At 42.2% G+C, this 20,278-nt stretch overlaps 1 long non-coding RNA gene across 1 annotated transcript; it reads right to left on the minus strand.

Annotated features, from left to right (window-relative positions):
* Positions 1-18,277: 18,277 nt before the first annotated feature.
* LOC149677305 (uncharacterized) lies at positions 18,278-19,966 on the minus strand. The gene is made up of 3 exons (XR_016366409.1): positions 19,851-19,966; positions 19,195-19,340; positions 18,278-18,582 (listed from the first exon to the last, which is right to left on the minus strand). It is a non-coding gene; the product is annotated as an uncharacterized LOC149677305 (long non-coding RNA).
* Positions 19,967-20,278: the final 312 nt, after the last annotated feature.

Below are 20,278 nucleotides of genomic sequence, written 5' to 3' on the forward strand. Positions count from 1 at the left end.
TCGTTTTATTCTTAATAAGAATATAAAACATTTATTTTGTATCAAAAAATATTTTTTGGTGCTAAGATTGCTTTAAAAATATCCAAACGGCTAGGCATTGGTAAAAAAGACAAATGATATTTTTCAAATCTAATGAGATAACGCCCACCTAGTTGAAAATTGCCCTTTTTTATCCGCGGGAGCCATTCTTTATGAGAATTTCGATGCTAGTAGGTTGTCAATTAAACTACCGGTATATTATTGTTTTTGGAAATTGGATATTAAGTCAAATTAAGTGGTTGTAAAGAGCCAGCAGGTTTTTGCCGCTTCTTTTTGTGAGTATTTGATTTTTGTATGTAAAATGGAGGAAGATAATGTTGAGAGTAAGGTGAAATGCGGAAGCGCAAAGCGCGGGAAAGGATGAGGGCAAAAAGGTCGACGTTTTCATTGGATACTTAAGGTTATATAATCTTCTCGACACGGAGAGGTAATATTTTGGTTTTCCCAACTTGTTATTTTCTGTTGTATCCTTGGTATATAGAATGCCTGCTATGTGTTTTAACGAAAAGCAGCTTCTTCTGGCGCGCATTAAAAAACCTTCAATTGAGAACATACGTTCCACATCAGCAGAGGTTGTCGGCACCGCCAAGAATCTTCTTGCCAGAATTGCTAGAGTTGGAAACTCCTCCTCTTGGCCTCTCCAATAATCCAAGGCAATGACAGCCGGTACCCGGTCATATTGGCGAATACCACGTTGGCGAATTTTTTTATTTCCTCTTTGGCGAATTTTTTTGAACGAAAAATCCATATTGGCGAATTAGTTTTTTACCGTAATCTACGTTGGCGAATTTTATGAAGACATTTTTTTTAACATTGATTATATATAAGGCACAATGAAGATTACTTCGTCACTTTCGTTATGGATAGTTGTCAGAACTACACAAAATATTTAAGTTGGTCCAAAGGGAAAAGAACGTATAAACTAGCTCATCATGGATATACATATACTAAACGGAGCACGTATCAATATCCATTCGAGGAGTTACAAAACCTCACAGTCAGCCCTGAATTCATAATAATGGATTTCGAGAAAACAGCTGCAGCGTACCCTCGCAGCAAGGTTCGGGGGTGCTTTTTTCATTTAAACCAAAGCGCATGGAGAAAAGCCCAAGAACTTGGGTTTTAATCCCGTTACCAAACTGACAAACAATTTGCTAAATGTATAAAATTATTAACATGTTTAGCTTTGTGCCTGTGGAGCAAGTGGTGGATTACTTATATAGGAACTAGGTGCCGTGGGCCGTTGTTTCCTATATAATTTTGGAATATACACGAACGTGTTAAAGGCAATATTCCGCGGTCCTCTAATCACATCGAAGGGTGACATTCGCCTCACAATTGGGAATGCGCAGACCTCCTTTGTGGCGTTTTCCTCTAGCTGTCCGGCGTGAGCAACAGAGAACCGAAAACTCAGTTTCCAAAATAAATCAAGCAGGTGGATATCCAATCAAGCAGGTGGATATCCAAAACTTCAACAAAAATAATATTAAAGACTGAACGCTAAAATCACAGTCATTTGTACGGCATACCGGGAAAAAATCCAATTTGAATGGTTTAAAAAATGGATTTGGCCTATGTTTTTTTAATAAATTTCAACTATTTAAAAAACATCGCCAAAATGGTTTTTAATAAATTTCGTTATTCGCCAAAATGATTTTCGTTATTTTTCTTATGTAAAAGTTGGCGAATTTAAATATTCGCCAACGTCGTTTTCGCCAATTTGACCCCAAATCTGACAGCCTGTAGACATCTCGGTTGTAAAAGGTATTTTTCCAATTCTCTCATAGGGCTCCGTTCATTACCTGGCACGGTGGCATCAAGGTCCAACCTATTAAACGGCGAGTATGCCTTTGGTTCTGTGTCAAACCTTTGGGGGATCCTGCGCAGCTTCGAGTAACACACTCTCTCTAATGACAACATGTGTGCGTGTCTTTGCCACGCACTTGAAGTTGGACTACAAATTTATCCATACTGGTTGTGTAGAAGAACCTTAAGATTTGAAATATTAGTATAAACATGACTTACATCCATGTCGTAAATTTACTTTATTAATGTTAATTATGAATATGGAATTGTATTATTGACGTGTTTATAATCAATGTGAATCAAATTGAATATTATTTTTAGAAAAATTTAATTCTTCAAAGTTAGAAAAGCAACAAATCAAAATTTTACCATAATAGGAACTGATCTCTGCCTAATGATGTTCGATATTCATAATAAACATGTTCATACATAATGATAATTACTCTCAAAAAGTATGTTTTTCTGGGTTGGATCGAGGAGAGAGGCCATTATGTAAAATGGTTCCTCCAACGTTGAAGAAAACCGTTTTTGGAGGTTTTCCAGGACTCCGATCTTTAAATCTTCGAATTTTTTCGTTTCCACCCTGAAAACGTCTTGGAAAACGGTCAAATGAGCCCCTATGACGCTCGAGGATAGTGGACCACTCTTCTGAAAGAAGTCTGTTGAGACCTTTAAAGGTCTCAGAATCTCGAGGAGTTCCTTCGCGTTCTCGACGTCCTCTTCCGTTGACAACGGAAAATCTATTTCGGCTGGACATTTGGGGTCTTTTTTAGCTTTATTTTATAAAAGATTTAAAAACTTTTTTTTAGCTTTATTTTATAAAAGATTTAAAAACTTTAAAAAGGAAAATGTTTCTAAAAAATTTTTTTTTCATAAGATTGAAAAATGATATGTAAATGATTCTCTAAAAATTTCAAAAAATGTAGGATTTTATAGAAACATTTTTCAAATAAAAATTAAAACTTGAAAAAAGTGAGTTTCCCTAATAAAATATTTCAGTAAATAAAATTTAATAGTGATAAAAATAAAGTTCCTGTGAAAAATATTTTTAATGTAAAATCCAAAAGCGTAAAAATATTTTTTAATATCAAGTTAAAAAAAATTGTACTGAAAAATATTTTTTAAATAAATTTTAAAAATTTAAAATAGTAACAATTCTTGGTATTCTAGAGTGATGAGAGCGAATGTATCAGGAATCGGTACGAGTCTTTTTACACTCAGCTGTAGTACAGTATAGTTGTGATAATCCGCGAACAATGTTTTCAAAGATAAAAATAAGACTTGAAATAAAAAACGCATTGGTAAAGGTTTTTGTAAGGTTTATTAAACGTTATGTTCTACGGAAAAATTCTAGGAGAGCGGTCGCTCTCTTAGATAAGACTTGATTTATAAATGAGACATTATACATAAATTGATGGGTATTTAAATTTTGAAACGTCTTTGATTCAAAACCATAACAAAATAGTTTCCAAGTGGCTTGGACAACACCAAAATAAAAATAGAAAAACCAGATTTTCTATGGATATTTCGGTGCTTTCCAAGCCTTTCAAAGTAACAATATTATTAAGAAATCTTATATTTTCCATTTAGAAAATTGTTTGATAAGTTTTCGCTTCAATTGAGCTACAATTTATAGGTTCACTATGTCAAAGACAACGTTGTTTATTTAAAATTGACATATAAGATTTATTCAAAATATTTTTTAGAACGCATACTAGTTATGTTCATGAATGTTCAATTTGCAAACTTCACCACGACCAAAATCTCTAAAAACAATTGAAAGAAATTAAGAGCAACAATGTTCAAAATTATTTTACTTAGGTATTGAATTTCGTTAAGAAAACGGTTTTATAAACGTTTCATTTCGACAAAAATTTAATAACATTATGAAAATGTTTTCTAAAGTGCAGAATTTAGTTAACAAAAAGTTTCATAGTAAATCAACCTAAAGTAATTATGTTAATGTTTTATTTCGGTTCTAACTCGCGTTAAGGTTCAATTTCGAAACTTCATTATGAAAAATCGATCTTTATAGTAATTGAATTAAATAAACACTACCAACGTTAAACATGGCTTTATTTTGCTAAAATAATCTACAAATCGGATTTAAAAGACCAACTTAGGTTGTGTCAAGTGTAGAGTAAAATTTAGTAAAAGGCACGCTACCGAAATATAGATTACATAAAGTGGCATTCTGAATTAGGTAGAAAAGAGTTACAAAAAGTACAATAAAATTATCAAGACTGTTAGAGATGTGAGAAAAATTAATCGGCGAGCTTTGCAAGTCCTTCGGTTGAAGCGCAGATGAGGCATAATGGCCAACGCGACGGGTGGTCCGTAGATCAAACCACCGAAGTGTGCCAAGTTGTTGACGAAAGGTAGAAGTCCACTTATGACCAGCAACAGCATGAGTAGAATGACGAGCAACAGAGGGATCCGCGTTGTAGCTCTAGAATGCACTCGACGAGGGATTTGGTTAGGATTGTAAATAGACCACCACCGCTACCGACTTGAGGGAGATAAGGAAAGAAGAAACTGGCGACCTTTTAAAGAGAAAAATGATCAGTTTCGAAAATTCGTACATGGTTCTATAAATTCAAAGACTTACCATGTTCCATCCAATCGTTCCGGAGATGAAGGCAAGAGCCATTCGGATTTTCACGGTGGCTTCTATGGGTCCTCCAACGAACCAATGAACTACAAAGACCATTGCAAAGTGTAGGATTCCAGCGTGGTAGAATACGGACGAGATGTATCGCCACCTTTGGTTAATCGTTTCTGGCCAAAAGCTACGTTCTTTATCAGCTTCGAGTCCAAGACTTCCGCAAAAATGTGTAAGGCAAAGAACCTGAAAGAGAAGAGTTTGCTTAGTTTTGCAATTAGGGGAATAGTAAGAGTAAAGGGGTTTTACCTCGCTGCAATGGTCTTTGTCTTCGTGAAAATGCTGTCCTCTAAGCGCATGGCAGTCTTCTTTCGTTGTCATCTTGTAACTGCCCAAGTATCCGATGCAACATGGTCTTAAAATTGTTACGCCCAATTTTTCGAGTGTTGGTTCCGTTATTTGCGAACACTTTTGGTGCCGCCACCAACCTTTGCCTTTGAAGTAAAAAAAAGAAAAGGTTAAAAGTTCATATCTTCTACAATTGTTATCATAATGAGAACTCTTACCCTTTGTCAAACGGCTGCATTCTTGGGCGGTTGCCGTTACAGCCAAGCGTGGTGTCTTGTGCCTGCAACAGCCCAAAGGCAAGGGGGTCTTGGCAAGTGGCACTTGGCTGCAGTGCTCTTTCTCTTTGGCAAAACTGTGTCTTTTGAGAGCTTGACACTCTTCTTCGGTTGTTAATTGGCATGTGTCAGAATATCCATCGAACATGGTCTCAAAACCTTCTTCCCCACTTTTTCGGGTGTGGATGGCAATTTGGAGCATTTTGTGTCGTAGAAATTAGGCTCACCTTTGAAAGAAAAAGAAAATTAATAATTACGATAGAATTTATTCCATGGTGAAAGAAGGAATATTTTACCGCATCACTTCTGGAATTTGGGAGATGGAGTTTCCGGCTATTGCCACGCTTTGTAATAGATGATGCGGTGTATGAAAAGTAAGTTTGTCCAGGATGGCGCAGAATTTTAAATAGGTGAACCAGATCTAGGTAGAGACGACGATCTTTTAGGGAGTATAACCATCTTGTTTCGAAAATTAAATTATATTTTCAATTAACCTTTAAATTAATAACGAAATACCTTAAATTAACACTATATAGATAATACTAGCCCTTTAAACTTAAACCTTTCCCTTTAAAATAAACTGAAAAGAAATTCTTCCGTACAATAGAAAAGGAACTAGCCCATCAATGTTGACACAGAACTTTCTAGAACTATCCTATACCCCTATATATCCACATTGCAAAATGAAATACCTAGCAACGAAAGCATTTTCCAAGAACCCAGAGAAATGTCACGCTTATTTAGACCCCAAGCAACAAGACCTTGAGTCACTATCCTGGTACCTGGCCCTAGAAACTTCTTAAACATTTTTTTTAACCCTTAAACTGACCAATCCGTATTTGGTCATGTTAACATGAATCCGCCCGGCTACGTCATAAATAATGTCCACTATTCGCCAAACCAAAGTCAATCAACAAACGTCATTGTCCCAGAGATCCTCGCGAAAACAAGAAGTTATATATATGAAGTCCCACCTGTCCCACCCTCAGTCGATTCCTGAACTGCTTAACGAAACTCTTGTCGGCTCATCTTTAAGAAATCTTTAGAAGTCCGGAGTATTATTTTTTTTTCGGAGATTTTTTTTATTCATTTTGATACCTTTATTTTTCGTCAATTTGAATAGATATTTTTTTTAATTCCTAAAAAGAAGAGAAGGAACGCGAGTGCGCGAAATATTAAAAGAAGAAAAAAAACACATAATTAACCCTTAAATCGCGTAAATCCAGAAAGAAAAAAAAGATCCTGAACCCCTAAGAAGAATATGGAAGAAAAACTACTTGGCGTAAGAGATTAAAAACTTGATATTATTTTGATTAACTGGCTTGAAACTATGCTTAAAGAACTTAGATTATGGTTGACGGATTGATACAATTTTAAAAAAAATCTTAATTTTCTATTTTTGACTATTTTGAGCAATATATTTTAGTGCATAACTATAAAATTTTACCCATTAAATTTACATTTAAAACTTAAAGGCTGTAGGAGGTACTCCAATTGAGGAGCCATTTCAAAGAGGTTATAAATTGCAAACCTCCCTTAGATGCAAGTTTAAAATTTGCTTAAATTCTTATTTTGACCCTTAAAAGTTTGTGAAAATTTGTGAACAAGATTGAATATTATGTTGAATATTAAAAATTGGATTAGAATCTATTTTGACTCTCAATTGACACATACCATCAAACGCGGTCACTTTTGATTCAGAAATTTTATGAGCCTCTCGTTCTCGTTAAAAGGCCTTAACTCTCCACAACTGACTGCATTCTAACATCTTGTCTAGCGTTAGCGAGGTTGAATCATAAGTGAAAAGAGGTAGGTGTTTGTCTTGCTTCTTCACCCCTCTAGTAAGATGTCGAACGGCTCTCGAAGTTGGGGACGCAAGCTAGATGGGGTGTATCTTTTCCCCCCCTTGCTTTGGCTTCCCGCTCGCGTTTTTAACTTCACACACGCTAGCTTGGGTCCTCATCGATGCGGAGTATCACACCTCCTCGGTGGTGAGAGCTGGTTAACCACTACGTTGTGTGGGCTAAGCGGATACGCGCCCTTCCCAAGCCAAGGTGTTGAGGCATCGTGCCGAGGGCTGCATGGTACTGGGGAAGTAAAACTACGGTATCGCTAACGATCCCCTCGGGGCACCGGGCGACACCCCGTTGTATCTAGCCTTCCACCCGGGTGGGGGACTACCGGGTGGTGACCTTTTACTTGCCCCCTTACTCGTGGGATTCCCATGGATAAATCTAATAAAAACAACTCTAACACTACCAAACCTACGGTGCAGGGGTCTGCTCAAGGCAGAACCCACACTGATACCACTTTACAAGGGCTTGTATCCAACGATACTCGTGCCGATTTATCGGTGCGTGTGTCTGGCAAGCCCTCGAAACGTACCGTGCGTCGTCGTCTCAAACGACGGATTGCTCGGCAAAAGGTCAAATCGGGGTCTGAAACGGTCTCCACCCCCGCTGGGGGTGCGATGGCTCGTGACAACCCAACGAAGAGGCCCAGAGCGGAGGATTCGACTCCCTCACCAAGTACCTCGCAGGCGGCGTCGAAAAAGGCTAAGTCCTATAGTGACGCCGCCAGCTCAGAAAAGATGGCCATTGTCAAAAAAGGCTATCCGACGGCGGTCATCACGGAGGAAGACGTGGGCCCAATTCAGAAGGCGATTCTAAGGGCGCTGGATGGGATACCTTCGGGGAGCCCTCTACCGCGCCTTGCGAACTTTAGCCTGACGACCGGGGCCCTAGTATACTCCTGTGAGGATTCGTTCACTGGGCAATGGTTGAAGGAGAACTTAGCCTACTCGGTGGTGGGGGATGCGGTGCTCTCAGTAATGAGAGCTAGCGAACTCCCTAAGCCGTTTAAGGTAATGTTCCGCACCAAGGACCAGATCACCAAGGAGCCGGCGGTGCTGTTTCGGCGCCTAAAGGCCCTTAATGCTGGTTTTGCCACTGAACGCTGGAAATGTATCCGGACGTACGTGGACAGGGCCGTACGGTACTGGGTACTGCTAATTGATGGCTCCTCATTGGAAGCCATTAAGAATGCTGGTTTCGTGGGCTATACTGGAGTGGACAAGGGTTCCTTCAAACTCCTTCAGAACACGGAAACCACTAAAACCACTGTAGCCGAGTCTGCGGCGGGGGGTGGGACTAGCGAGATGGGGGATCTCGCGGAGGAGCTCTCTGGTGTCGCTCTAGGCACAGAGGGGGAGGGGGGGTGGCTCATTCGGAAGTCTGTTCTTCCATGGATGAGTCCACCCTACTGGAAGAATCCAATGGGACCCTTCGGGGTTCAGCCGATGAGCGTTCTAGTGGTCCTGGTGAGGGGGAGGATCTTGGGACTGGGAGTTCGCCTGTCGGGGAGGGAGGTGCCATTAGCCCTCTCGGGACCGATGAGGTGTAGCTAGGTCCCTTCTGAACCCCTCTCTTAGGGACCATGGGGACGCTACGTGCAATTCAAATCAATTTGCACCATAGTAAGGAGGCCTCTGCGGTACTCTGCAGGAGGTTTGCTATAGAGGGTCTTGATCTGGCCCTCATACAAGAACCGTGGATTTGCCATGGCAAAATCCTCGGTCTTGACGCGGCGGGGTCACTATTTTATGACCAAACTGCTGCTAGACCTAGGGCGTGTATTTTGGTTCGGAGGGATCTTTGTTGTATCTCTCTACCGCTGTACACGTCCCAGGACACGGCGGCCGTGAATCTAGTCCTGGCCACTGGGCATGCCAAGTTGACTATCACGGCTGCCTCCGCATACTTTGCCCACGACGCGGACTCTCTCCCGACAAATGAGGTGATCAATTTGGTCAATCAATGTGAAAAGAAAGGGGACAAACTAATCATTGGCTGCGATGCCAATGCTCATCACATCACGTGGGGCAGCTCTGACTGCAACAAGAGAGGTGATGATTTACTAGAATATTTAGTTGGTTGTAAACTCTATATTCTTAATCAAAACAATGAACCTACTTTTGTTACTTCTAATAGAAGGGAGGTCATTGACCTCACGCTAGCCACGGAAAACCTCGTGTCTTCCGTGTCTAACTGGCATGTGTCAAATGAACCGTCTCTGTCGGATCATAGGCACATCTGCTTTACTGTCGCGATTACTTCTGTCCCGGCGGGGACGGAGATACGCAACCCAAAACGGACTAATTGGGCCGGCTATAGGGAAGACCTAATCCTACGCTACGGAGGGGGTCACACTCTTAAACTTACTTCACCTAAGGATCTTGATCGGGCTGCTGGTGATTTACAGTGCTCCATCATGGAGTCGTTCCACCGGAACTGCCCACTTAAGACCGTCAACCGCTCGAGGCTTGTCCCTTGGTGGAACGCGGATCTCAGCCGGCTTCGTAAATACACGCGCAGGCTCTTTAGCCAAGCGCACGGGTGACTGGGCTGGATACAGGCAGTCCCTTAACACCTACAACAGGGCCATTAGAGCTGCTAAGAAGGACTCCTGGCGGACCTTCTGTGAGCAAGTCTCCAATGTCCCTGCCACGGCTAGGGTCATGAAGATTCTAGCGCACGACAGCACACATCGACTTAATGCTATTAAGCTACGGGAGGGTGTGTACACTAAATCTGGGGCTGAGACTCTCAAGCACATGCTGGAGGTCCATTTTCCTGATTCTACTTTTATCAATCCAACAAACCCTGACTCTCTCTACCCTGTCCTGCACAGGGCTAAGAGGGAAGACTGGCTTGTAGCCAGACAGGTTGTCACGATTCCCAAGCTTCGGTGGGCTGTCAACTGTTTTGAGCCCTACAAGTCTCCGGGACCCGATGGGGTTTTCCCTCTGCTTTTGCAGGAGGGCTTAGACCACATCGCCTCTCCGCTATGCAAGATCTACAGACTTTGCATTGCTCTCGGTCACATACCTCGTGACTGGAAACGCTCTAGGGTCATCTTTATTCCCAAGCCCGGGAAGGCTTCCTATCTCGAGGCGAAAGCATTTAGACCCATATGCCTGACCTCCTTCTTCCTCAAAATTCTGGAGAAGTTGGTGGACAGGTACATCAGAGACGAGGTACTTTCGGTAACTCCTCTCTCTTCTTCACAATTTGCCTACCAAAAAGGCAAATCCACTGAGACGGCTCTTCACGGCCTTACGAATTGCCTGGATAGGGCATTCGAGTTTCAGGAAATTTCACTGGCTGTCTTCCTCGATATCGAGGGGGCCTTTGACAAGGTCTCTAGCTCGGTTATTACTGAAGCTGTTGAGAGATTTGGCATCAGCGCCACTCTTGGCCGCTGGATCAAGTCCATGCTTACCGACCGCGAGGTGTCGGCGTCCCTCCTTGGGGACTTTCTAGGGGTGACTACCAGCAGGGGCTGCCCTCAGGGTGGAGTGCTCTCCCCCCTGTTGTGGTGCCTGGTGGTGGACGAACTCCTGGGGAGGCTCGGGGGTGCTGGGGGCTGTTGCTGCTTCGGGTATGCGGACGATGTAGCGATAGTCTTTACGGGGAAGTTCCCGGATACTGTCACCGCGCTTATGAGATCTTCTCTCTCTAGCGTGGAGCAATGGTGTCAGGCGGTTAACCTCACCGTTAATCCTGATAAAACTGTCCTTGTTCCTTTTACGAGGAAGAATACTAAGGATCTGTTCAATGATATCTCTTTCTTTGGCCAGGTCCTGACAAAGTCCTCCGAGGTGAAATACCTGGGGGTGACTTTTGATTGTAGACTCACATGGAAGCCGCATCTTGATCGGTGTATTAAGAAGGCCAAGATGCTCTTCTGGTGGACCAGGAGCTCTGTCGGCCAGACTTGGGGCCTCAACCCCAAGGCTGTACACTGGCTCTATACTGGGATTATCAGACCCATACTATCTTACGGGGCACTTGTCTGGTGGACAAGGGTCCGGCTTAAGACGGTGCAGGCTGCCCTGCGCAAGCTTCAAAGGCTTGCCTGCATTGGTGTTACGGGGGCCATGAGATCGACCCCAACTGCTTCCCTGGAGGTGCTCCTTGACATGCTTCCTCTTCATCTCTTCATTGAGGAGGAGGCTGTCATGGGAGCCTACAGGCTCAACATTAGTGGCTGTTGGGTTCCAAGACTTTGGGATTACAGCCATACGAAGCTCTTTCGGGAGTACGATGCACTTGAGCCGTCGCTTACGATGTGCTCTGACAAAACCGTTACCAGTTTTGATTTCACTAAGCCATTCAGCATCCACTTCCCCAGTCGGGCAGAGTGGACTAACCTGCTGCCTCTTGGCACTGGGGGTGAAACCATTTGGTTCACCGATGGCTCCAAGACTGATTCCGGCGCTGGCGCCGGCTATTACTGTCAAACCACAAGGGTCGGCTTTTCTGTTTGCCTGGGCACCTTCGCTAGTGTGTTCCAGGCTGAAATTGCCGCGATCTGTTATTGCGCAGATTACTGTATTAACAAAGGGTATACCGGACGGACTGTGAGAATTTATTCTGACAGTCAGGCTGCCCTGAACGCTCTGAACCAGTGTCAGATTACTTCTCAACTGGTGCGTAGCTGCCTCGACCTGCTAGCGCGACTGGCATCCTGCAACAGGGTTCTGCTGTACTGGGTGCCAGGGCATAGCGGATATTATGGCAATGAGCAAGCCGATAGATTTGCGAAAAGGGGTGCGGAGGCCAAGCTCTTGGGACCGGAGCCGGCCGTCCCCATCCCCTACAGGCACGTCAAACGGTGTCTGCATGACAGGTTGACTGTCATACAAAACCAGCTCTGGGACAGCATGGAGGGCCAGAGACAGACAAAGCTGTTTGTCGATGGTCCCTGCAGGTCTCGTGCTAGGGACCTAATTTCGCTCGGCAGATGGGATATTAGGCTGGCCACCGGTCTTTTGACCGGGCATTGTCGGCTTAATAGGCACCTCCATCTGATGGGTTTTGCCGACGACCCTCTCTGTAGGTCGTGTCAGGAGAAGGAAGAAACATCCGCTCACGTACTTTGCGAGTGCGACTACTTCGCCTCGCTTAGATTAGAATATTTTGATTCACACACCCTGGAACCCTCGAGGGTCTCCTCTCTCACGGTGGAGCGAATTCTTCAAGGCCTGATCACGAGGATGCACAATATGCCTTTGGCATCGGTGCTAGGGCGCGTACCCTCCTCAACAACAATAATAATAATACTTCTAAAACTCTACTTGATATTTTATGGGCTATCGGATCCACGTAGGAAGAAAATAACACTCCAGGCTGGAATGGATATATGCAAAAGTCGTTTTCAACAAATGAAACACCTTACCAGATATCGAAGGTCATTCCTGTACCATTCATTACGATGGATCCTAGCAATCCAACGACCATTTACACTGCTCTAATGTTTGCTGCTAAAGAAGCGCGAAGTCGTGGTCAAACGTGTTGTCTCGTCACATTCGATCAGCCATTACACATGAAATCAGTAGAGATCGTTATGGCAGCGGAAAAAGAGAGTCCACTCTCCGTGATTATTCCACGACTGGGAGGATTTCATTTGCTGATGTCTTTCATGGGAGCTGTAGGAAACATCATGGCCGGTAGTGGCTTACTAGAACTATGGTCCATAATTTATTCCAAGTCCTCCGTGGAACGTATGATTACAGGACACGCTTATGCTCGGGCCCTTCGAGCACACTACCTCACATAACTTGCACTCACATCGATCCTTTTAGAGGATATTGAAAATAGTGAAGATGAGCTTAAAAACGTTTGTGAACTATACAGAAAGGTTCTTGAAAATGATGAGTTAGTTGTGAATGTTGAAAATTCAACCTCACTTTGCCACATTCAAGATCAGCTAGCGAACTTGATTACGGCGCTTAAAAAAAAGCGAAACGTCTATGCTCTGGCTTCAGTATCACGAACAAGTTGCATTGATGAATCGCTTTTGGAGTGGTGTTTGGACAGATATGACCATAGAGCCGGTTTTAATGCGATCCATGAAAGTCACGGGTGGCCTTACTCAAGGAAGAGGTTTAACAGAAAGTACATTAGCAACATGGGTACAGGCCATGCCAGCTTGTATTCAAATTAATGATGCGGTTGAAGATTTAAGTGTGGTTTCAAGTAACACCTCTGAGCAACACGTCGAGCTTCGTGACAGTAGACAGTCACGTGACAAAGCTGACACCAAAAGGCTTGTGAATTGGCTAAAAGTTCACGATCCTTTCAAACAGTCTAAAAATCTTGTGTCTTTATTCAGTGGAATGGTGGCTGATGAAACTATAAACTGCCATCATGCTAAGCAGGTTGGAATGAGAGTAATGACTTCCATGGTTGGAGTTAACTTTGCGGAGCTAAAGTTGAAACGCACCAACAAAGTAAAAACTACAGCTTCTATGATGAATGGAGTTAAAATAAGGGACGAGATTGTGGATGTAAATTCTCAACTGCTTTTTAATAGAATTACGTGTGTGATTGACTCAAGTGATAAAATCAAAGATTATTTGACTTATGAGCTCGCTCCTCGAGAACCGTCTCTGTTTGACGATGTTTCTATGAGGAAAGGAAACAAGGCTTCTCTGGAAAAGCTTTTGTTGGATGTTGCGAATAAAGATTCTCCTGCAAGAAATGAAGGGATTCTTTACAAAGTTGATGGTGGCCACCTACTGCATAAGGTGGTTTAACCAAAGCCAGCCACATACAAGGATGTCCTTGACATATACAAATCTTACTTGCTTTCTCACTACGGCTCCCAAGTTGTAGTAGTTATTGATGGTTTTAGTAGCAGTAATTCTACCAAAGAAGTAGAACAGATGAGAAGAACTTCCAAAAATATTTCAGCAAACTTAGAAGTAAAAGAAACAACTTTTGTTTCCACTACGCAAGCCGCTTTTTTAAGCAATTCGCACAATAAAGGTCAATTGTTGCGTGGAAAACTATCTAAATCAGGAATTAAAAGCTATCAAGCAGAAGCGGACGCTGATAGACTAATTATCACAACTGCAATTACAGAAGCACAAACACTTAGTATTCCAATCACCGTTGCTGCAGAAGATCCTGATGTGCTTGTACTTCTAATATCACTCGTTACTACAGATTTGAATATGTTTTTCTTGAAGTCGGGATCTAAAAACACTTCCTCTACATTGGTTAAACTGTCTTGCCTTCAGAACCGATTGGGAGAACTTAAAGATCATATTCTTTTTGCTCACGCCGTAACTGTTTGTGATACCACATCAGCACTTTATGGAAAGGGCAAGAAAGCTGCGATGAAACTTCTGGAAGTAAATGCAGAGTTAAGAAATCTTATGTCTGTATTTAATCATGCTAGTCAGTCACACGAAGAAGTAGCAAAAGCCTTAGAAAGATTTTTGGTTACATTTTACGGCGGTAAAAAGTCAGACACGCTCGACCAGTGCCGATATTACATGTATAATCGGTTTGTGGCACGTCTATCAGTCAAATCAGCGTTCGAGTTTGCAAAATAACCCCCAACATGTGCGGCAGCAAGACAGCATTCCTACAGGGTGTACTTACAAGTACAGCAATGGTTAGGAATTGATTTGAATCCCGAAGAATGGGGGTGGCAACGAAACTCAAATGGTGGTTTAAGACCAATTGTATCAACACTTCCACCAGCTCCAGATAATCTCTTAAAACTGGTAACGTGTGCGTGCAAAGTATCTTGCAAAAGGAAATGCGAATGCAAAAAGGCGGGAATTGTGTGCTCAGCCATGTGCGCACACTGTCGGGGAAACAGTTGTGATAACGGTGATTCAATCACTTTAAATGAAGAGGATGAAGAGATGGTTTAAAAGTTTTTAGGAGGAATTGTTTCATTTTATATCTATATCTATATAAATCAAAGTCCTGACTGACTGACTGACTGACAGACTGACTGACTGATAATCAACGCCCAGCCCAAACCGCTAGCCCTAGAAGGCTGAAAATTTGCAGGAACGTTACTCATGAGTAGTAGGCGCGTACTAAGAAAGATTTTTCCAATCCGCCGCCATCTTAAAAAATGGCGCCCAGAAATGTAAAAACTCTTCTCTATGCAACAAAGTCCGCGCGTTTCAACCGATTTCAAAAATATTTAGTACACGGGTTTCCTATAACCTATAGACGGACTGAATGGTCTTTTGGGTTCGATTTGTTGTCATCTTTTTAAATGGCGGCCAAAAACTTAAAACCATTCTTTATGGAATAATGTCCGCGTGAAAAGTAATAAAAAATGTTCCGACGGGCTGATGGGCAACGCCGAGTGCCTAGGGTGCTACAAAAATATTAGGCATCACGTAAAATCTACCCATTCTTTGTATCATTTTGATGGAAATTCTTATTACACGCGAGCGACGCCGCGGGTAACAGCTAGTACTGTATATGTAAGCAAATTTATAGTACTTAAAATTTTCTGTAAATCATTTTCACAAAATTTTACTTAAATGTCTATTAAACCTTATTTTGATATGCTTTATATAGCTGTTATGTATTTTAAATTCTAAACCGATGATAAGAATAGTTGTAAGACTTTTTGTGAATTGCCAGCCATATTTCAAGATGGTGCCCTATATTTGTTTTTCGTTCATAATATTTTAGACGTCGAAATCATTAATAAATTTGCCTCTGGAAATTTATTTTCAGGAACTTTCGTTTTAAAAATAATTTTTTTTTAATTTTTGGGTTTTTTTCTTTTTGGCGGCCATTTTAGAAAATGGCGACGACGCAAGCATCCTAGAGGTGGGGACTTTTAATATATTTTTTGTTACGTCAAATACTACTTGTGTGTCAAATTTCAGCTTGTACCTAAAATTGTTGGGATTAATCTCTAAAGTGCCTGTACTATAAGACCATTCAACACGGGGGGACTAGAATGGAGATACGGCCGGGAGGCGCGTGGTGCTTTTAGGGCAGCGCCTCTCTAGCGCCGCCACCCCGCGACCAAATGACCAATATTGAAACTTGTTCTATTTTGTCAATTTTATGTTGATGAGCGCACCTAAGACCATAGAGCTATCTCAGAAGCATTAGTGTGACGTCACTCATTGAACCAAAGCGGTAAAAAAACATGGCCGCCGCTCACTGAAGAAACTAATCCCTGGACGTTTCACCTAGGCACTGACGTCACAACTGAGACAGGAGGCGTGGTTCATTCAGGGCAGCTCCTTTCAAGCGTCACGCCCCGACCAATATTGAAATTTTTTCGACTCAAACCACACAGCCATAAGGCTTACGAGTCGAATTAAGTTTCGGGACTGTCCGTCTCTCCCGCTAGGGGCGACGACAGGCCATGCCAATAGAAGAACTGGGTCCGTTTTAGCTTATAATTTGTTCAGTTCATCCGTGTTCAATGGCCATAGATATAAACAACCGAAACATATCAACTTACTTCGTGTTGTAGATCATTGTTCTTCGAAGTAAGGCCTGTTAAAAAAATAGAGGCAGTTACGCTAAATAATTTATAACCTTGAGTAATTAAGAATCTCCGTTTTTGACTTACTTTGGATTGATTTGTCCTTATCTCCGTTTTGCTTACGCAGCTTTGTGACTACATTTTCAAGCCTGACAAAGTACATAAATACTATTAAGGCGCCAAAAAAAACCCATGCTAATTTAACATCAGTTTTTTAGAAGCATTTCTACGCATGACACTTTATCATTGCGTGTTACTAATTTTAACCATAAGTTCGTAAGATACGTTACAAACTGGAGTTTGTCATGAAGTGACGCGGGTCATAGATTCTCGTAAAGCGACGCCTGCTGAGGCGCTGCTATCATAGGCTTAGTAATGCTGACTAAAGCTAGATTCCCACTCGACGGAAAACCCGGCAGAAAGGGGTTCGACCAAAAAATCTTTACGCCCGACGAAATTGCCGTTTGGCCGGGTGTAAGTGGTGTTCTATTTTTTTCGGTGTCGCAGCCAATAAAATTATTCCACAGACTACGCCATAAATTTCAAGAGCGCACGCGTACGCGAGATAGATTTATAGCCGCCATTTTTTTGTGGTAGACTAAGGCTTATCGGAAACATGCATCTAAGAAAGAAAAATGAAACTAATGGAAATAAAAAGAGATTAGAGGTTAATAACGAAGACTTTATTGAGGAAGTTAGAAAATATCGCTTCTGGTACGTTCTACGCGACAAGGGGGAGAAAGATACCAATTCAGAGTGCAAAATAGAAACCACTCAAATCTGTCACGTGACCCAAAACTATCTTCCGCCAAACTCAAAATTCAGTCGTAGTGTGAACGCCTGAACGGTCTAACGCCGGAAGTTAAATTTATACCGTCGACAGCGTGATTTCTGCCGGCTTTTTTCGGTTGAGTGGGAATCTAGCTTAAATTGGAAGATGGACTGCAAAACCGCGTGTTGTCTGCAATTCTCGAACCTAGCTCTCGGTAAAGCATGGTTTTCACTTGGCGTATATCACGACTTTTCGCCCGACGTCAAGCGACAACCGAAAAAAGAAAACATAGTTACGCTGGACAGAAATTACGTTGAGTTAGCTCTCTATTTTTTCGGCCGCGTTCACCGTTAACGCTCTGCGCGAGCCAATCAGCAATAAGCTTGAGTCGGGACGTCATTTTCGACCACGCAAGAGGACGTCCGCAGTCCGCCATGTTTTTATTTATTTCGTTCCTAATCGAGTCAGTTACTATCGCTGAGAATGCCGAAAGTTTTATTGAAGAGGTTCGGAACCTTCCATATCTTTAAGATGTGGGAAACAAATATTACAAAGACCCAAAAAGAAAGGCAATAGATGGGCCGCAATTAGTGCGATATTCAGTTTTTGTCTGGTAAGCCTTGGTTCCGTTATGCGCGGGAACTGTGTACGCTAAGTGAAAACGCTATAACGCTGCCGCTGCCGCTGGGCGGCAACGTAAAAAACTTATCTGACATTTGACGTCCAGCTGCAAAGCAGTTTTTTTATCGGTCAAGTGAAAACCATGCTTTAGTCTCTAGCATTACGAAGTATAGGAAGTGTCATACTTAATCTTATAAACTTATGTTTTAAACCATTATTTCACTTTTCAGGTGTTTAAAAGCTAATTACTTTCTAACTATAAAAAAGCTGCTTCTTTTTAGGCCCAATTTTTGTGCTTAAATAGCCGGGGACACTATTTAGGCCCAAAATTTTGGGCTTAAATAGTGTACATGATTTGGTGAGCTATTTAAGGCCAAATTTTGGGCCTAAATAGCCTATTACTTTATCAGTACTATTTTCAGGGATAAGGGAGTTGAGATGGATTGGAAATCATGATGGGCGACCTGCGGCACCGTATCTCTCCCAGTGTACCTCGCTCGCACACGCCCCTACCCTTCGGTTCGGTAGGCGATTGCTAAGTGCTGCCGCGTAGCGCCATTTTATTTGTACGAGAACTAGCTTTTATTTTTAAGATAGAGCCGGGAGCGTCCTTTACAATTTTGCCCGGTACGACCCTACCTAACCGCTGAGGATGCTGGGAGGACTACGGTGCCGTATGAATTCCGATTCAAATTAAGCGCACTTACCCAGCAATTTTAGTTTCGTAGCCTAAAATGCGTTCTTTATTATCTGAATCCAATTTCTTGCATTGGGCCTTTAATTCCTCCAATCTTTATTTAATTAAAGAAATACTTGAATTAACGTTTAACGCTTAGATGAAACTAGAAGCTAATATCATTTGAATTCCCGTGAAGTACCAAGATTATTAAACACAGAAGGACTGGAAAAATTATAAGCTAAAACACCTGTTCTTCTAAAGGCATCGGCTGTCAGCAGCTCCCTTAGCGGGAGAGTCCCGTAACCTAATTCGACTCATAAGTCTTTTGTTATGGCCATGGTTTTAATCGACGAAAAAGTTTAAATATCGGTCGCGGCGCGGCGCGGCGCTAGAGAGACGCTGCCCTAAAAGAATCACGCGCCACCCGTATTTAATAGTCTTTGGGCAGACTCAGGGTTCGGACAAAATCTTTATATGGAAAATCCCCCACTTTTCACGCAGCTTATCCCTGACAGCCCATATTTATTTAGCATTACTCGAAGCAATCGTAGTATGACATACCAAACGAAATCCGTGACCCATCCCTGACTTTTTTAAAAAAAAAGCGTTAAATCCCTGACTTTCCCCCATTTTTTCGTATCCCTGACTTATCCAGGTTCTGTTCGAACCCTGAGACTGACTTAAAATCTTTCTATAATCTACAATTATGTCCATAAAAACTTACTGAGTTTCAAGCTCTTCAATATGGCAATCTTTAATTACTATTTCTCGGGCTTGCGCCGTCACTTCTTCACGTAACATCGAACTTTGGTCCTCAAGCGAGGCGCGCTTTCCAATACTATCTTGTAAGTCATGGATTAAACGTGCCATCTAGAATTAAGAAAAACAAAGTATATAGTTGAACTGGATAGTGAACTCCGTGCTGACGTCCCCTTAGAATAGAAATCTATAGTAGAGAGTTGAGGGTATAGATAATTTTCAATGGAAAAACACGAGCGGCTCCGAGACCGAGGCGCGTCTTTCATCTATCCAGTCGCTCCCGGATTGATCGCAACCGCTCCGACACGAGAATGTCTGATGACGTCACAAAACCGCTCTGAAAATACTTTCGTCTTTCATTGGGAGCAACTAGATCAGTTCCTCCGAGGTAAAGCGATGACGGAGCGATCTCCGAGCGCTCTCGGTCGATCCCATTGGAAAACGTTATAACACGCACCACGAGACGAGCAGACAACTCGGAAAATATAGAACATAAGTGATCTCGAGAGCGAAAGAAGAATTTTTTCCACTCAGTAGTTCAAGCCAATAAATGGACAGTAAAGTCATTCGGTAGTCTACACTTATCTCACTCACACGAATGGAGATAGTTGGGAAACTCACCTCAGCGCTGCTTTGCACTTGCTGCGAAGAGTACCTCGCGAGTAATTTCATTTGATCTTTAAGCGCAAGTTCTAAACTAAAATACGCTTTCGTGAGCGTTTCCTTTTCAAGCTGAAATCAATTAGAATCCACTTAGAAAGGACTTCAGACTGAAGTATTTTTTCTTTCACGTTCAACTCCTTGCACATTCGAGCTAATGTAAAGAAAATTTAACTCACATAGTTTTCGTGGAGTTGCCTTTCGTAATGTTCTCTTATACTTACGCTTACATCCTGAAATAATAAAAATAAAATATGAAAATTTAACCTCATACAGCCACGCAATAGTCCATCGCCCCTGCGTCCTTTTCTTAATACTCTCGTCGCCAGTAAAGAATCTCTCTTCGCTAGCATCATCTAGTTTTTAGAAAGTAAAGGAAATGTTAAGGT

This window comes from Phalangium opilio, unplaced genomic scaffold (assembly GCF_054372755.1).
Source record: "Phalangium opilio isolate 3A_F unplaced genomic scaffold, DU_Popi_V2 ptg000043l_1, whole genome shotgun sequence".
In the NCBI taxonomy this organism is placed as follows: Eukaryota; Metazoa; Arthropoda; class Arachnida; order Opiliones; family Phalangiidae; genus Phalangium; species Phalangium opilio.